The 16,969-nt window shown below is 38.5% G+C and overlaps 1 protein-coding gene and 1 long non-coding RNA gene across 2 annotated transcripts in view; one reads left to right on the forward strand and one right to left on the reverse strand.

Moving 5' to 3' along the window:
- The window catches only part of LOC146516248 (perforin-1-like), a 579,062-nt gene that overhangs the window by 526,580 nt on the left and 35,513 nt on the right, over positions 1-16,969 (reverse strand). The gene's annotated exons all lie outside the window — the stretch shown is intronic.
- The window catches only part of LOC146516269 (uncharacterized), a 274,115-nt gene that overhangs the window by 99,568 nt on the left and 157,578 nt on the right, over positions 1-16,969 (forward strand). The window lies entirely within an intron of this gene.

The following is a 16,969-nucleotide window of genomic DNA, read 5'->3' on the forward strand; positions in this document are numbered from 1 at the left end:
TTGGGTAATTGCTAGGAGAGAGGAGTGATGTGTTGATTGAGCTAGCCATGGCATGCAGCCTCCCTGCCTCTCCACTTCCACCCACTCTCCCATTAAAACAGCACTCAATCACTTTCCCTCAACAACTGAACTCCAACTGAAGCTAATTTGGCTAGCTTGTGCCTCTCTTATTACACAATAGGATATCCTCTCACCTTCTCTACCTTTCCCATATTTTGTAGCCTTCTTTTTTAATCGATGCCAATTACAGGTTGTGTATGTGTTAGCATGTGGGAGGTGACAGCGGCTATGGTGAGGAGGAAACTCCTCACCATAGCCTGGCTATGTGATTTGGAAGGGTTCTGCTTCTGTGCCCCAACACGTGAAAGTGGGCCAGTTTTTAATACTGTGATGAATTGTTCATTGATTACCTGGCATCGGTCTCTCTGGACTTAGTATACAACAGTAATGTCTTGTAAAGGTGTCCTGCTGATTTTTTACTGCCAGAACACACCTCATAAAATATTCACTAACAATATGTACTTATTAAAAATCTGCATAACATGGTGCACAGCACTCTTTTATAATAAGAAGAAATACATGACACAACTTTTGTGTATTTGTGACATGCATGTGTGCCCATGGAGCCACGGGGGGAAAATCATCATTATTAGATACATTTGTTATGTGGCACTTTATCATCAACCTCCCTTAGCCAGTGCCAACTTTTTAATACAAAAACATAAGACGTTAAGATAAGATGTTTAGCACCAGTAATCAGATATACCCAGTTCAACAACTAGGCAGTAATAAGTGTGGTATTTATCTGCTAAGCAGGCAGATATATGCTTAAAGTGTAGGGAGAATTTTAAAAAAGGGAGAAAGAGGTGAATTCTGAACTGTAACTATTCAGTTCTATGTAAGTAAACATGTCAAAACTGCTTTCACATATTTTATTGCATGCCTCGAGGGGCTAAAAAACAAAATGATGCAAGCATTCTGACTGATGTCTTGACTTAGACTAAGTCTTCCTACACATTAAGTGTTTACCTTCATGCACCCAAAGCATGATTAATAGTCAACAGAACTTCATTTACTTCAGTAGTAAATGGATACAAGCACAATATGAATGGAAATGGAAAGCAGAGCAAGACATCCAGTATCAAAAATCTTGTTTCCTGCATACATCCTGCTTATTGAGATTAATCGATGTCTTATGAGGACAAACAGGCATCGACTTTGATGTGTAATGAACTTTATATCCAAAAGGTTTTGTGAGAAAACGTTTTTTTTTCCATCATTTTTTGTTCTTGCATAATACAATCTGCTAATAGCGCACAAATTGTAAAATGATGTTTCTCAGACTGAATTCTATTTTAACCAAAATATGTTTCTTGCATAAATATAACCACACAAAGAAGTCTTCAACGATCACAATCCACCCCGTCCACCTCTCTCGTGATCTCTGGGATTTGAGTGCAGTACACTCATGTACTGCTTCCTACACTCAAACAAGCAAATGAAAAGAGTAATATTGTGCAAACAGCTGTTTTAATGTTTCCTCTCAGAAGCTAACTGGAAAGAACATAAATTGATTTTTTTTTTTAAAATAGGACCGCTTCGAGTCACAATTACACTCGTAATCTTTTGGTTATAAGACAACCTCACCACTCAGCTGAGGTCATCTGCTTGCTCTGCTTAATCTTTTACCAAGTTGGGATCTTATTTTCCATATGAAAATAGTTTTAGAGGTTGGGCAAGTGCAATAGCTTGCATTTCATTTTCAGTGAATGGAAACATTTTTTTTCCCAGACTTGAATAGTTGACTAATAAACAAGGAAAAATACATATTTTCATCAAATGCAACCACTTTAGGCTACAAAAGAATAGCATTTTTATAATGTTTGCATATTCAGTTATTGCATATTTTCAGCTCCTCTCCTGTATTCTGTTCCTCTTTTCTACTCATTTGTCTTTCAATTCCTCTACGCCTCTCTCCTCTGAAATAGTTAATATGAGGGATCATATCCAAGAATATTACTACCATGTTCATTATGCTCCAGCTCACATAACTTTATGTCCGACAGGGACCAAATGAGTGAACAGAGGGAATCTAGTGAACAATTTGTCCTTTTGGCGCAGCACGTATAATCTTTATTAGATTGAGCAGTAACATGGTATTGGCAGCAATTAGACCCTGGAAGGAGGCACTGCTGCAGAGGTTAATAACTGCAGTGTGTCTGCGTGAAGCGCTGTTATGATAGAAAGGTTAGCTGTATTAGTGACGGTGGCGGTAGGCCAAACCACACAGTGAGTCTAGGCTGCGAGGCTGAGCTGGGTGGAAGAGTATTCACACTTGAGATTTAGAGTGTTAAAATGTTTTCTAGCCTTTGAGACAAATCACTGTTGGTTTCTGGCCTAAGTTCTGTCTACAACAGGTTGCTCTGCAACACTCTGATAAGAACATTTTATGCAAATTTAATTTGAGGTGAAATTTGTAATGTAATAAGTTTGTTTTCTGTAAGCTATTTTCGATGTTGACTGTTATCTAAAGATGGAAATAATAAAAACTAAGAAATTTAGGAATCCCTGTAGGCAGTCCACCAGGGCCTTCATCTTGACTGCTACCGAGTCCAGACTACCCTGGATCCCAAATGTTCCTTCTACGGTTGTTGCTTCATCTTTTAATTCCTTAGTTCGACCATTTTAGAGTTGGAGATTTCAGCTTACATGGAACGTTTAATGTGTGGAGAGAGTCAAACCATCAGCCCTACTTGCTGCACCACTTAAGACACACAAATAAATAAATAAATACATGTTTTACCAAAAAGCTACACGTTGAATGTAAAACACTCTCACGTCGAGGAAACAAGACAGGGCATGCTCCAACGCACAAAGCCACATGAGTGTTTGTGTGTGTGCAACAACCAACAGCCAACACAACAAGACAGTGAAACTTCTCATTCTGCTTTCTCTACATTACCCTTTTCATGCATTTAGTATTGTGGGTTAAATGTGGTTAAGACAGATAATTACTGCACATCTGGATTTCTACTAACTTTGAAATAGCTAAATATGCATAATTTGTAATATTACATTAGAATATCTCATCACTTTCATTCATTTTTGTGTCAGTAAATCAATATTACATTGAATGGTAAGAATGTGACACACAAAATCACAATATCTTAACTTAAATATAAATAATTTGCTGAGAAAGTTTCACTAAAGTGAATCAACGTATGTTCAATAAGTTTGGCTTCAAAGGGAGAAAAGTTTTAAATTTCATGCTTTTTAGTAATCTTTGAAGAATTAGAATTACCTCTTGTTTCTTAATATAACTATCTTTGAATTCGCTGCTTTTCTCAGTACTGCCATCACTCTAGTACCCAGTTCAAATTTAAATCTGGGTGCTAGACTGTATCTATAGACTTTCACATCCATTCAGGTGGAGGGTCCACGACATTAGGGGCCGTTCCACACTACACTTCACTGGAAGCTACTACTCTAACTCCAAACAGTTTAGTAGGTACACCTTGCTAGTAGTGGGTTGGAAACCCTTTTGCCTTCAGAAATGCCTTACGTCTTGGCACCAATTCAACAAGGGCCTGGAAAATTCCTCTGAGATTTTGTTTCATGACATGATAACATCACACAGATGCTGTAGATTGGATGGCTCGACCATATCTCACAGACACGCGATTCTATTGACATTGAGCACTCATTGAAGAACTCAGTGAGACAGTTAAGAATTTGAGCTTCATGACATGGTGGCAGCAGCTACCAGAAGATGGGTGGACTGTGGTCATAAAGATTTGGACATGGTGAGCAATAATACTCTTGTTGCCTGCGGGATATCAGTTACACACAACTAAGAAACACAAATAGGTTGAGAATTAGAATTTTACATGATAAATTCAATTTACAGCCTGCTAATGTGCTTAAAAATGGATCACTTAACAACAAGCTTTAATTTTATAAAAAGAAATTCAGGAAGCAGACCTTAAAACATTTCAGAATTGTAAGGAAGCGGTATTATTTATGGATTAAAGCAGAAGAGTAGATGTTTATAATTAAAACTTTTACACTTGTCCTTTATATTGTTTACTGATACAGTATAAGAGATGATGTTGAAGGAAAATAATTAAATATTACCACGATGAGGAAAGAGTACTTATTTAAAGCTACAGAAAAACAACAAATCAAATTAACAAGATTTTGAAGTATCACTGGACTAATATTTATGAGATAAATAGAAAAATGTAACTTTAAATGTGGATGAGACACTTTGAGTCAGTGTATAAGTTGATATTGTAGGTTTTTCCTTTCTAAACCTTCCTTTCTAACATATCGTTAGCACAATGGATATTTTTACACACTAAAAGTGAAAAAAATCATCCAAGTATTGAATTGCGTGGTTATAACTATGAATGTACATGAAGCTGTACAGTATATAGTGACTGCTTAGCTGTTTGTAAGTAGGTACTTATACGTTGGTACTTATATTTGTGCAGATGGGTTTTGGATATGCTCACTGTGTATTTGCTTGACCAAAATGCACTTGGTTGCAATGATACATATTCTGAAAAGAAGAGAATCTATTGAAGGAAGAAAATAAAAGCATCTAATTTTTAAAAAAAAAACCAAAAAAAAAAAACCCCAAAAACTAATTTTAAAACCCCCCAAAACCCAAAACCATTTTTAAAAGATAGTCGGTACCAGTAGGAGCATATCACAATGGGTTAAGAATTTCACTATGATTAAATGAAACATATTGAGATCTAAGCAGAAACAAATCAACAAAAAATCAGTGTATGGTGTAGACACTGTTGAAGTATGAAGAAGCTGTGTTCGCAGAGATGTCCATAATGAAAACCTTGGTGGTAATAAATGGCTATAAACACATCTTCTCTGAGAAAGTTTCATTTAATTAACAGTCAGTGCATTACATCCCCTCGAGATGTCTTAGCTGCATTGGTGTGTAAATTCAAGGAGCGCAAGCGTGCAAGAAACAAACGTGACACAAACCCAGGAAACATCTCCATTTAGACACCCAAATGTACAGTGGGGCAAAAAAGTATTTAGTCAGCCACCGATTGTGCAAGTTCCCCCACTTAAAATGATGACAGAGGTCAGTAATTTGCACCAGAGGTACACTTCAACTGTGAGAGACAGAATGTGGAAAAAAAAAATCCATGAATTCACATGGTAGGATTTGTAAAGAATTTATTCGTAAATCAGGGTGGAAAATAAGTATTTGGTCAATAACAAAAATACAACTCAATACTTTGTAACATAACCTTTGTTGGCAATAACAGAGGTCAAACGTTTACTATAGGTCTTTACCAGGTTTGCACACACAGTAGCTGGTATTTTGGCCCATTCCTCCATGCAGATCTTCTCAAGAGCAGTGATGTTTTGGGGCTGTCGCCGAGCAACACGGACTTTCAACTCCCTCCACAGATTTTCTATGGGGTTGAGGTCTGGAGACTGGCTAGGCCACTCCAGGACTTTCAAATGCTTCTTACGGAGCCACTCCTTTGTTGCCCGGGCGGTGTGTTTTGGATCATTGTCATGTTGGAAGACCCAGCCTCGTTTCATCTTCAAAGTTCTCACTGATGGAAGGAGGTTTTGGCTCAAAATCTCACGATACTTGGCCCCATTCATTCTGTCCTTAACACGGATCAGTCGTCCTGTCCCCTTGGCAGAAAAACAGCCCCATAGCATGATGTTTCCACCCCCATGCTTCACAGTAGGTATGGTGTTCTTGGGATGCAACTCAGTATTCTTCTTCCTCCAAACACGACGAGTTGAGTTTATACCAAAAAGTTCTACTTTGGTTTCATCTGACCACATGACATTCTCCCAATCCTCTGCTGTATCATCCATGTGCTCTCTGGCAAACTTCAGACGGGCCTGGACATGCACTGGCTTCAGCAGCGGAACACGTCTGGCACTGCGGGATTTGATTCCCTGCCGTTGTAGTGTGTTACTGATGGTGACCTTTGTTACTTTGGTCCCAGCTCTCTGCAGGTCATTCACCAGGTCCCCCCGTGTGGTTCTGGGATCTTTGCTCACCGTTCTCATGATCATTTTGACCCCACGGGATGAGATCTTGCGTGGAGCCCCAGATCGAGGGAGATTATCAGTGGTCTTGTATGTCTTCCATTTTCTGATGATTGCTCCCACAGTTGATTTTTTCACACCAAGCTGCTTGCCTATTGTAGATTCACTCTTCCCAGTCTGGTGCAGGTCTACAATTCTTTTCCTGGTGTCCTTCGAAAGCTCTTTGGTCTTGGCCATGGCGGAGTTTGGAGTCTGACTGGTTGAGGCTGTGGACAGGTGTCTTTTATACAGATGATGAGGTCAAACAGGTGCCATTCATACAGGTAACGAGTGGGGGACAGAAAAGCTTCTTACAGAAGACGTTACAGGTCTGTGAGAGCCAGGGATTTTCCTTGTTTGAGGTGACCAAATACTTATTTTCCACCCTGATTTATGAATAAATTCTTTACAAATCCTACCATGTGAATTCATGGATTTTTTTTTCACATTCTGTCTCTCACAGTTGAAGTGTACCTCTGGTGCAAATTACTGACCTCTGTCATCATTTTAAGTGGGGGAACTTGCACAATCGGTGGCTGACTAAATACTTTTTTGCCCCACTATAGCAACATATGAAGCCAGTATACACACATGCAAGCACACATGCAAGCACAGGTTGCTTTAGTTCATAAACCCAGAGCCAGAGTCACAGTGAGATGAGAAATGTGAGATATGGAAACAAGTGCCACAACTGTCAGTCTCACATGCAAATAGGTGCTTAGTAGCAGTGCCACAGACATCTACCTGCCATTGCTGAGGCCATTTGAAGTTGGAGCATTATTGCTAAAGATGAGATCAAAGGCAAGCTGCCAGGATTGCTCTATCGGTTTCTCATTCTCTCTCTTTCTCACACACACATACTCACATACCAGCAATGCATGCATTGCTCATCAGCTGAAAGGTATTAAAAAAAAACAGAAGATGATAAGACTGAGAGACACTGAGACGGAGCAATACCAAAGGAAAGGCTGAAGCCTCTGGTATTTCTGTTGACACTGTCTTTCTTTATGTCTGGTGGTTTGCATTTTTATTTAACCCGAGTCAAAAAATATTTTCTTTAGGCTGCATCAAGAAGCTAGAAAGTGTCCCCATCAACTATTGTCATCATTTCTGACTTGCGATCAACTCTCTTTTACATAAATCAATGTTTATTTCCTTCCCATCATGTCCTCTCAGATCTATAGCACATGTATAATTTACATCCTTTTTATTTCGATTTGCCAGTGTGGTTTTAGAAATATGACTCTCCGATTCACTGAAATTCAAGTGTGTAATGTGTATGTTGTGGTGTGTCTATAAATAAATAACAGACGTGACAAAGAAAACACACACATGCACAGCTTTTGCTTTCATCATCAGCATCAATAACTATAATTATTTTCTTTTAGAGCCAAACTATAAAAAAAAATATTAGCTGGGAGTCAAGTGGGTGCAAGTTTCACTGAAGTTCCATCATACTCATCAGCAGTGTCCTGAGCAGTTGAAAGATTGAGTGTACATTAGCTGAGCAGCATGAGCAACAGTACACAGACAGTCACTGGCGGGGTGGTGAACATAAACCTTTAATGATACCACACAGAGAAAAGAGTAAAAAATGTTCTGTTTATTGGCTTATGTGTGAATAAGTAGTTATTAGCTTGTGTGTTGACGACCTTAGAAGCATCTAATACAGATCAAAACACAGTGGAGAAAATAACAAATTATCGCTTCTTTAAATCTTGCCATTTAAAGGCTGCAATGGTTTATTTGGTATAGGATAACTTTATCTTGATTCAAAAATAATCAACGTAAAATAATAATCAAGTGGCGCAGAAAGGAGAAAAAAAACATAAAACAAAACAAAATATGAGCCTTTATTGTCTGTTCACAAAAAATATCAAAAAACACGATCCATGTCCAACAGAAACACAAAAGCAAAATCCAAAATGGCACAGGGATCTTAAGGAAAAAATATAAGAAACAATAGAACCCAGACATGGAGCACAAGAGGGGAATATTATATATGACTTTACAAGGTAAAAACAGGTCTATAAACACACTCTTAACGGTCCAAAAGAGAGTTAGAAAGAGAAGCTGAACAAGACAAAAGAGCTTTGGGTTTTGCTGACAGAAGGCACATAGTGTTCCAGTTGTCCACTTTCTTCCTGGTGCTGCAGTGTAATTTTAACTTTGGTTTCTGCATTAAGCTGTGAAAAACTTACACTCTTTATTTTGACGGGGAACACTGTGGACATTGAAAATGTCACTTCTCCTTAAACATTTCACCAAAAACACTGGCTTATTAGTTTGTCAGTTTTTCACATTTTAACAAGATATCTGGTATGATTTCTGACATCTGTACTGGGTGACTGGCTGCCAGCACTTAAGCTTTGAGTGTCCAGAGCTTCATGACAGCACGACACACCTCCATGATTGTTTGTGGTGACATGATGACAAGCAAAATGACAAGTGCACAGCAAACAAGGTAGGTTTTAGCCTTCACGTTGGCACTTGACCATAAAATAAGCTGAACTGAAAAGGAAGCACAAGTAGATTTCTTTTTTGTTTGTGCATTAAACAAATAGTGTTTTTTTAACTGTTTTTTTAAGAGTGTCTATGTATGTTATGTTGAGAATTAGAAATATGTCTATTTCTGGAGCAGTATGCAAGGGAAACTACACAGTGCAACCTGAAAATTTTGAACGCTAATCTTGGTTAAAGAAGAATGCAAGTAAAGTGTTCTACACTGACCTATAATTAAATTCTTTGAGCATCTGTTGTCTGAAAACCTTCAGTTCACTAAATTCCTGCAGCCATCTGAAGGCAGCAGGAGAGCTACAGCTTGTTGCTAAACTTTGCACTCTCTGATTTGAAAAGAGCACAGAGCCATTAAGCACACAGCTTGCCATAGTCACCTTGCTGCTAAGCAGCAACATAAACAGTAAACTAAATTCTGTCCATCACAGAGGCTAGCGTGTCGCTGCTTTGAAAGTGATGAACCTCATTAGGACCCTGTAACAATAAAGGACCCGACGACCGCAGCGCTGCAGGTTAGTGAGTGTTTTTATTTATAGTGCTATTGTCTAGCTTTGCAGCAGCATGCGGCCCTCCCTTCAGCATCCTACTGAAATAGTGAAGGCATGACCAGGTGATGGAGAACAGCTGTTTGGGTCAGCCCCCCACCCTGACACCACATCCTAAACCCACTGCTCCACCCTCCCTTGCAGGCACACCCTACCACAGACCCCTCTTGCTTTGGGCGCTGCCCTCCAAATTGTCAAAAGTTAGTTGAGTCGAGCGAGTGCAATTCAGCTTTGAGGGCAGAGTTCTCCATGAGAGGGTGAATCTGCTGCAGTGCTCACCAAGCAGACCCTCCTGTTTACCTGATGGCTTCTTTGCGCTCCAACACGTTCTCACTCCCAAAGCGTAACATTTTACGCTAGGTGACAAATCGTCAACATATTACGTTTTCGGCTACCCACCACGTTCCTCGAAACATATTTCCTCATATTTCCTCGGAAAAATGAGGAAATATGAGAACCATATGGACTCAATCTACACATGTTCGCTCTTTTTCTTCAAATCGCTTAGAAACACGCTATTTAACATCATTAAAGTCCTGGTTAACCTCAGGAAAAAGGTTATGGTTAGGGCTAGGGATAAGGTTAGGTTTAGGGCTGGAACACAGGGCTGGAACGTCTATTACCTCGGGAGTGTCATTGCACTGGATTTCGGCCATAACCCGCCGCGTACCATAAGAACGCCGAAGGTCTCCTTTTGCGTTCCTCGGGAACGCCCCGGGACGTGACAAAACGTCAGCATGTTACGCCTCGGGAGTGAGAACGGGCTCTCTTTGCGCACATGGCTTCTGAGTTACCCGTGCACAGGCTAGTGAATTTGTCTGAAGAACTGAATTCTGTGAGCGGAAATGAATACCTGAACCTATGAAATGAAACCATTTGTTTGTGTGACTTTTGACATAAAAACAATTCCATAAGCTTTAGCCTTTATGTATGAAATGCACTACAGTGAAAACACTGCTATATGACATTTCTCAAATCATCTTTTGACTTATTTGAGCTACCCTAAAAAGTCATTTTGTGCTAAAAAAAAAAAAAAAAGAGGACATCTGGCCTTTCCAACGATATCTCATGTGCTTGGGTTTCCTCTTTTAGCTTCATGTAGGCAAAACATCACAAAAAAACTGAAAGAGAACTAAACTATACTTGTTCCCTAGGTTCTCAGGAGGATATAGTGAATAATTAAAAGCTAAAGGATTGGAATGATGAAAACACTATCACTAATGCTATTCCAGGACAATCAATTAAAATTGAAGAAAAACAAACAAAAAAGATTAAGTAAGATAATATAAAGAAGAATCCACATAGATAGTAGAGGTGGGGACCACCATACATCCCACGATACGATATTATCACAATACTTAACGCACAATACGATATTATTGCAATTTTTTAAAATATTTTGCGATATTCAGATTCTGTACATAAAGGTAAACTTTATCAATATTCATTTTATCTAATATCAAAGTCTCGCACTCAGTCTTTCTCTCATTTCAGTTTTATTGTTGACAAACTGAATGGTTTGTATTACAGTCTAGTCCAACTTAACTGAATGCAACCATCTGGTACAATTATAGCTATTCTGAACTATGCAATTTATGAAAACTATGCAGCCCATTCAGCAACTGAAGAATTTGAAAGTAAATTAAAACAAAATATAATTTTACATTAAATAAAAAAGTTTTAAACTTAATTAAAATAAAACATGTCTTAAATTAAAATAAGTAAACTGTCATGTTGCTGCCAAAAAAAAAGTTAAACACATTTGGACAGTTTTGTAACAAAATATCGATTTCTGCTGTCCCTGTATCGATATATTATTAGCAAACAAAATATCACAATACTACACAGTATCGATTTTTCCCCCCACCCCTAATAGATAGTAGGTCATGGTAGATGAATGGGTCAAGCACTCAACCTTTACACAGGACACTGGATAAAGTTTTCCTATATGTAGGTTAAATATGATTTGGATAATTATTACTAGCTTCAGTTTGGGGAGCCTTTTTGTTAATTGGACCCTTAACTACACATTAAAGAGCCATTCATAATCACACTCAAGTCTCAAACTTCTCCCAGGTTTGAAAATCAATACATAATAATATTAATGCTCAGGTGAAAAGACGTTCCTGAAGCCACAACAATTATGTTATTATAGGAGTGCTAAAATGGCATTATCAAATCAAGGCTGTGTACATAGCTGGCCACTCTAACATCTCCCCATTACTCTATATTTGTTTAGTTAATTTGCTTGCATTTATATAGCACTTTTAAAGTCTTACTCAAAGCGCTTTAGATTACAGATCATATTTTAACCATACATTCATACAGCACTTTATTCCATTCACTTCAAGCACGTTATATATCTCACAGAAAGCAGTGAGTATGCATGTCTTTGTAATGTGGGAGAAAGCCAGAGTACCCTGAATAGAACCCATCTGGGCATTTTAATCAATTTAATGGTACTGCATTTATATACGTTTGTGGTCAAAGAAATCATTAAAAACTCAAAATGACCATGACATCCATATTCATGATGAGTGCATGTAAACGTCTGACCACAAAAGTATAATCCACAAATTAAGGCGCTCTTGAAGACACCTACAAAGCTGAACTAGCTTAGAAAATTCTATAAATAACTACTGGATTGAAACACTGTTGTCTAATATACTCTTCTCACTTTTAGTATCTTCCGCCTGAGCTGTAAGTTAAAAAAGGTGGGGATTATAATTATCTACATCTCTTTGTAGTGCTGCATTTGTAACCAGTATGTCAGTTTGATAAAATAACAGAGGACAATTTATTCAGGGCATGAAGGCAATTTTCTGTTTGTCCAATTATCTCATAAACTGTTGGACTTGAGAATATATTTCCATAAAACACAACTGGACATCACCACTACCTTTCTTTCATCTGCCAGGCACAGTAAATGAAGCGAAATGATCCCTAAGCTTTAAATGAGATCGGATTATATATTTAGATGTTTTTGGGAATTGAAAACAAAGAAAACTTTTATTTATTCCAGATCCCAGATATTAAACAATTTCCTTTTTATTACTTAAAGCAGTGGTTCTTAACCTGGGTTCGATTGAACCCTAGGGGTTCGGTGAGTCAGTCTCAGGGGTTCGGCAGAGCCTCCGCCTTGACATGCACAGCTCATTTTGTGCACCAGTAAAAAACATATCTATGTCTTGAATTTGAAAAAAAAAAATCATATTTTATTTTTCACTAAAGAGGGGTTCAGTGACTGCACATATGAAACTGGTGGGGTTCGGTACCTCCAACAAGGTTAAGAACCACTGACTTAAAGTATTGTTTCAGGGTTAACTCGTGCTTATATCCTGTTGTTTCTTAATCCATGAACCAACCATGAAACTGTAATAGTCTTAAATAAGTGAAACAAAGTTTCTGAAATCTTAAACTGTCCCACAATCGTCTTTAGTCCCTAAAGATTGCAAAACAGCTGCTGTTCTCTCCTCCTCTCACTGGCACAGGCAAAATACAAGTCTGTCTTCTTCACCCACCCACCCCCTCCCCCCAAACCACCACCACCACCACTACCACCACTAGCAGGAGGATATCACAAAAATAGCAGGTCTGAGCACAGGGCTGAAGCAGCTGCAAGCTTGTTCTGCCAAAGGAACAGCTTGTAAGCTTAGAATTTTCTTAGCTAAAAATTAAAAAAACTAAAAATAACGCTTTGCTTTACACTAAATGGAAAACACACATTGTTTGCAGAAATAAGAATTTGAAAAAAATGGAACTCACCTTGAAACTGCCATCATAGTTATAAACAATAATATTTGATATTCCAAATGCTGATGTACAAAATTATTTACCAAAACTCTGCTTAGAGTGGTGGCTATTGACTAGTTATTAACCATAACCATGGTTATGGTTATAACCATTATTAAACACATTACATCATGGTCTCACAACGAAATAAGGATTAGCATTATGCTGATGATACGGTACCTCAGATTCAAGCATGCTCTGTCAAAGCCAGACTTTCCTACCAAACAGTTGTGATTTAATGTCGTAACACTTTAAGGGGCTCAATTTTGTATAAATGAGACATAAGAGTCTTATGTCTCGTAACACTGGGTTAGAAATTCAGTAAGCCACACCAACTGCCGAGCAATCCAACCACATCGAAAAGATTGCATTTAAATCCAATTTAGTTGTGCTAATTTCTTTTAAAACATGACTTATGTCCTAAGGGATTGCTGTGATCTTGCAATACATTTTAAGAAGACGCATCTATCTTGGTCTCTGTTCCTGCCGGCGCCTCTTCCCTCCTACACTTTGCCCCAGGGGTATTCTCTGCTGCTCTGATTGGCCTGATGACAGAGTAGGCTACTATCTCAGGTATCCGAGACACACACTGGCCTGGAGGAGGAAAGTCACCGAGAAGGTCAAATGTTGTGGGAAGTTTTGCACTTAAGTGATCCAAAGAGGTCAGAAAGTCAAAAGGCACAGAGAAAGATGAATAGAATAGAATAGAATAGAATAGAATAGAATACAATCCTTTAATTGTTCCACAAGGGGAAATTTGGTTGTAAGGGGAAATTTGAATAGACTAAAGGGGAAATATAGAAAGATGCTCGGTGGTAGAACAGAAGGAGGGATAACTGTAGAATAAAAGGAGTAATTGGAGGTGCCTGTGTCGTTTAGTGTTTATGCTGCACCTATCCATCTCTCTCCCTCCATCTCACACTCACCTCTCTGGCTTCCAGCTCTTCCAGACTGTCCCCAATGTGGTTGTCTACTGTAATGAAAAAGGATGACTTGTGTGTACGCGCATGCATGTGTGCGTGTGTTTGCTTGACTGGCTGCCAACACACATGTGTGTGACGTGTGTGGTAATGAATAAGGATGTGTTGTGTGTGGAGCTGGTCGTTAATCACTGGCAGTGCTGGCAGCTAACAGATAAGCAGATTGATCCAAGGCCACCAAGGGAACGCTGCTTGGCACTTGCCCATTCATCACACACACACACACATATATACGTATACACACACAGGCACACACATATATATGTACTGTACACATATACAAAGACTGAAAAGGCTGGCCAGTGTGTTTTAGCTCAGGTCCGTCTATGACCATTCATGTTAACATCTGTGAGAGTTGCAAGAGTACACAGTGAGTTACAAAAAAAGAAAAAACAAAGAGAGAGAGAGAGAGAGAGAGAGAGAGAGAGAGAATGAGCGAGAGAGAGAGAGAGAAGCAGACTGCGGGGCTGACAACATCTGCAGCCGCTCCATGACTGCTCACCTGTAAATCCCAACCTGGCATTTGTTACGTTCTCAAAATACAGTACACAAACAAAAACACATACACGTACACATGGAGACAGATAAAGGTCTGCGCTTTGGTCATCCAGAAATCCCACAGGGGCCTCAGAGACTGGGGAGCTTGGAGAGGAGTGGATGGATGGATGGATGGTAGGAGAGAAGACAGGATGACAGAATGACAAAACAGAGTTAAGGACACGCTCCAGTACTATGTGACAGCTCGGCGGGCCCACCGGGGAGAGAGTGAGCTGAGAGGAATAAAGCGGGAAAAAGAGAGAGGCAAGCCGGAGTGAAAGCAAGAGGTCAAACATCTGCGGTTTCCCTTTTTTATGGTTTCTATCACATGGTCAGTGGTGAGAAGAGAGACAGTGAAATCAGGGATGTAGAAAAGAGTCGACCAGGCAGAACTGACTTTACGTTTTATTTACAAGTTACTTTTGATTGATTGATTGAAAACTTATATATTTGTAGTTTTGAAGCTTTGCTATTTTTTTTTCTTTTTTTTGTGCAACTTGATAAGAAATGAAATAGGCTGGAAAAAAAAGCAATGTTTTTTTTTTCATAAAGGTATTATAGGCACGAACACAATGTACTTTCATTTCTGGCCGACCAGCAGAATCCAAAATGTATTTTTGGCTAAGTAACTGCAGAGTACAATACCTGGCTTTCAAAGCTGCCAAGCACCTTTCTGTGTTCAAATGTTTTGAAATATTAAACCATAATGTTTTCCTGAAAAATTGTGCCAAGAAAATGGGAGATTTCTACTTAATTAGGGCTGACTTTCCTTTAAAATTAATCTTAAGTTAAAACTACTTCTTTTTTTTTTTAATTATCAAAAAAGATTTGATAAGAAAGGACTCTTAAAAAAAGAGCCAAGCTTAAGATCTCCATCAGTCACTTACTGCGACATATTAAACACATCCTGTTTAATGTGTTTTCACATTAAACAGGATGTGTTTCCTTCCATTGACTCATGCATTAGATATAAAGGTGGGATGATCGGTATACACCACTGTGCTAAATCACTCTTGTTGTTCCCCTGAGAAAGTCTCTGATTTTGATGGGTAAGTATCTAAGTACAGCGCCTGAGAAAATAAAGTCATACATATCATATATTACATTCAAGTCTTTTTATATATATAATCTTAGCTATTTCCATATATGTCTGTGAAGGTTCTCAGTCATCATAGTAGTCAAAGGAGCTTGCAAAGAAAAGCGTCTGGTCCAGACACTTTTCTTTGCAAGCTCCTTTGACTATTTCCATATAGTTTTGTTTTTGTTGGTTTTGTTCGACCTTTTAGGTTTATTCTACTTTACCATGGCAACACATTTACTATATGAATATTGACAAAATAGAAACAGGGAACCGGTCTCCACATAGATATTTTTCAGATAAGTGTTCCTTAGTTTTCTGTGTCCCTGATACTTTCATCTCGCTTGCGTCAACATTTACCAGTCATTGTGTTTGTATTGTGTCAGGCAGTTGTGTACAATAGAAAGGAGAGAGTTATGAACATAAAAGAAGGATGCTAACAGCAAAATCTAGCTTTTTTCTATGCATAATACATCAGAATCTGTGGTGAAAACTCCTACTTTTGAATCATAGCAGCTTTCTATACAACCGTTGTTAGTCTCTATTTTAAATCTCGTCATTGGAAAAATTCAAAACCTAGACAAAAACAGGTCTTTTATCTTTGTTTAAGTGCTTCAACTTTTCTTTTTGCTTTCATTGCTGACTTCTGTTTCTCAATACCTTTTCCATAACCCTCTAGGGCTCAATTTGATGTACAGATTGGGGACTGCAGTATCAGCAAGCCACCAAACTGACATTACCAAAAACTCACTATCTGAAATTGTGCTTCTAATAGAAGTTAATCACATAAAAAATTAGCAACCAAAAGCACTAATCACTTATTGAACAAAGTCTCTTCCCTCAGATTTGACTTGAATATACATCATCGGATGTAGTGTGGACCTGTCCTGAGTGAACCATCCACCTGCTTCTGGGTCCAAGCTCTGACTCCATTCATTAAGGCTGTTGTTCTTTTAACGTGTGGTCATTTTTTGTATCTTGTTTTATTTGATATAAAACCCCTAAAAATAATCTATGATCACTGTTGGCCCAACTGACTTTTTATTAGCACTAAGTGCATTGCATCTTTAAGCTCAGGTTTTGAGTGTTTTTGAAGTAACTACAGCCCATCGACTCAAATTTTGCCTGACACCAAAAATCTGTTTCAGAAAGGAATAACTCTGAGGAAAAGTAAAGTTTCAATGGGTACATAAAGCTGAGGATCAGAAATGTTTTATGGTGAGTAATGCAAACCATGCAGCACCATACTAATGACTAACCTTGTGCTGTGGATGGATCATCTCAGATCTCTTGGCTGAAGTTTATGATTACATTTGTCTCGGCCCATCAGGGACCTTCAAATTAACTTTTACTGGAGGGAAGACGTTAACATTCATCCTCCATCTTTGCTTTGCTAATATGTTTATATTATTCTATTCATAGGTCCGTAGCTAGCC

The sequence above is a fragment of the Neolamprologus multifasciatus genome, chromosome 6 (genome assembly GCF_963576455.1).
Source record: "Neolamprologus multifasciatus chromosome 6, fNeoMul1.2, whole genome shotgun sequence".
NCBI lineage: Eukaryota > Metazoa > Chordata > Actinopteri > Cichliformes > Cichlidae > Neolamprologus > Neolamprologus multifasciatus.